At 43.6% G+C, this 2,827-nt stretch overlaps 2 protein-coding genes and 1 long non-coding RNA gene across 5 annotated transcripts in view; 2 read left to right on the forward strand and 1 right to left on the reverse strand.

The window, feature by feature from the left end:
- LOC102677582 overlaps positions 1–2,806 on the forward strand; it is an 8,870-nt gene extending 6,064 nt beyond the window's left edge. The window contains exon 3 of the long non-coding RNA XR_422546.2: positions 2,333–2,806. This is a non-coding gene — a long non-coding RNA (uncharacterized LOC102677582). The remainder of the gene's footprint in view (positions 1–2,332) is intronic.
- The window catches only part of LOC102674933 (histidine decarboxylase), a 115,982-nt gene that overhangs the window by 79,841 nt on the left and 33,314 nt on the right, over positions 1–2,827 (reverse strand). The window lies entirely within an intron of this gene.
- LOC102676978 (probable nuclear hormone receptor HR3) overlaps positions 1–2,827 on the forward strand; it is a 121,816-nt gene that overhangs the window by 55,695 nt on the left and 63,294 nt on the right. The window lies entirely within an intron of this gene.

Below are 2,827 nucleotides of genomic sequence, written 5' to 3' on the forward strand. Positions count from 1 at the left end.
ATTATACAATGATACCGACTGCGTGCCAGTGTCCACGGGATTAGCGTGTCGGCGTGTTTACCCGTGCACTAAATATAGTAGCGATACGGTTCATTAGTGAACTCCGGTGTGCACCGGTCGTCGTCGTATTTACGTACATACGCGGTACGCACATAAGGGAGTCGCGATTTTTTTTTTCTTTTTTTTTTTGCGCGCGCTTTCGTCGCAGTTATTGCGTAACGTACGTGGCCGTATACACCGAGCCACACACGTGCACATCCCTGTTCGCGCACGAATCACGGTGACACAGTTCATTACACGGGCTCACTGTGTCGCTTATGTATATGTATAAGTGTATATACTCGGCTCCACCGTACCAGCGCGACGTAAATGACGAACACCTTGCATGTACAGAGACCTCTTCCCTCTCTCTCTCTCTTTCTTTCTTTCTCTTTCTGATGTATATACCGTCCATATACAGGTGCACACAAAAAACACGTACAGAGTGGTTTAAAATTCGCGATATAACTGGAATAGGGGAAAAATTGTTTATGTAATAGGAAACTATAGTTTTTCAATATAATTGCGAACTATTATATTCAACTATTATCTGCAATATAAGAAAGAGATAAAAGAGAGGATTAAAGAACAGGAAAAAATTGTCTACTTTATCCTGGATTTATATGAAATCTCACCTAATCTATCTTTTAACGCAGCGAATAATAGAAGTCAAGAAGGCTACGTTCATTCGTAGAAAAGGATAGTTAAAGAGATATTTATTAGAATCGTAATTTCGATATACGCGTTCCTTTGGTGACGAGTCCACCCTGTATATGACTTGTATACACCCTGGTGCACATTTATTCTCGTTACATGCACAGAGGTGTGTGCATAGCGAGTGGAATCGCGAGTGTGGGCACATCACCGCGACGCTTCCTTCCACGGTGGATCCCACCCTGCCCTAGAGAGGCATGGGCAATGTAAAGCGGCATGAAAGCACGGAATAGGCTTTATGTCGGTGGATGTGCTCTCCCAACCTGTCTCTGTATATATGTATATATATATATATATTCATATATACGTCTCTGTGTGTGTGAACGTGTAGACGAGTATATAGGTGGGTGGGTGGATAGGCAAGGCAAGGCAGGCTCGGCTGGTGGTCGCTCGGTTGCGAGGTTCGCTCGATAGCAAAGTGCGGTTCCCCTCGACACGAGCTCCTCTCGTACTTGCAACGCGGCAGGATTAAAGGGGAACAGCCCGTGTACGGAAATGCAACGATCGATGCGCACATGTCTGAATTTTCGTGTCAAATCGTGACCGATCGACCACGTTCTGCGGTTATGCGACTTGGGGCTGTTTCATCCCCGGCAATTCCATTCTTTACTTTTCGCGATTTCCAGGCAAGTTTTTTCATTCTTCTTCTTTTTTTTTTTATCAGCAAATCATTCGACGAATTCTATTCTACCTTTCCTCGAAATTTTCACATGGCAGCTCTCTTCTTTCCGATCCTTTATCTGTTTCCGAATTTTTATATTTCTTCGTGAAAGTTAGAATTAAATTTTCATGCGATTTCAAAAACATTTCTCTGCATCAACTCTGAATCATCGGATGATAGATGGTGTTGATTTATGTAATAGAAATAAATACGAAGGACAAGTGTAGCAGCTTTTCCTTTTCTATTTCTATGCTCTTAATGGGATGCAACGTGTTAATTAAATTCGCGATTTAACGGGTGTCGGGCGTTGGTGCACGACGCAGACAAGTGCACGTAGCATATGCGAACAGATGAACACGTCAACGTGTCGAACACGATACCCTCGTCTCGAAACACGTGCGTGTCGCCTCTGGTTTATCCTATCCTCTTACACCTCTCACTTCTCTTCTCGCGTGACTCTCTTTTTACATCTTACGTACTACACGTGGCTCGTGTAATTGTTATCTCTCCCCTGCATCACGCGATTACTCCCCCCGTTCTTCCTCGTTCGTGCTTTCCTCCCGCACCAGGGTATATTTTCGAAACTGGGGAAGGGTAAGCGATCGAGAGAAAGAAATCGAAGAAAGTATATACATAAAGTATATGTTACAAGATAGCCTCGAATTTTAATTATAACTCAAATACTTGAAATTTCATAGAAAATTCTTTCTATAAAATAAAACTTTCTCTCTCTTCCACAATCTAGAGAAGGAATTTTATTGAAAATTTACTTTATATTATCCTCTCGACTCGCGAGCCCCTTTATAAATCTAAATCTTTTCGTCGAAATCGAGCGCGAATTCGAGAGCAGTATCGGAGCGAAACGGCGATGAAACGAGGGATCGATTTGATGCAAGATGCTGACGAGACTGTTTGCAGATCTTCGAGACGCCTGTGGCGCCATGTCACGCGAGGTGCCGGCAACGAAAGCGGCAAAGAAAGCAAGGGACACGATCGTAACGTGGACGACAACGAGTCGGCACGGTGTTCTTCGGCTTCGCGGCGATTAAGGCCTGGGCCGGCCGGTCGGTAGGACGTTCATTAGCCAAGGTGCTGACTATACTAATAACAGTAGAGAGGTGATACGCGGTAAACCGTGTCACGCAGTGGCGTAGGTCGAGTCGGGGTGGCGTGGAGGAGGAGGAAGAGGAGGTGGAGACGGAAGTGGACGATGACGATGGACACGGTGTTAACGTAATACCGGTGAAAAGAGAGGAGAGAGGACGCGTTTTGTTGTTGCTGTTGTTGTTGCTCGTACGCTTGATGATCGGTTCGCGATACCGAAAGTGATACATCTCTATATATTTATCTATAATAATAATAATAATAATAATAATAATAATAATAATAATATTAATAATAATAATAATAATA

Source organism: Apis dorsata, unplaced genomic scaffold (assembly GCF_000469605.1).
Source record: "Apis dorsata unplaced genomic scaffold, Apis dorsata 1.3 scaffold_577, whole genome shotgun sequence".
In the NCBI taxonomy this organism is placed as follows: Eukaryota; Metazoa; Arthropoda; class Insecta; order Hymenoptera; family Apidae; genus Apis; species Apis dorsata.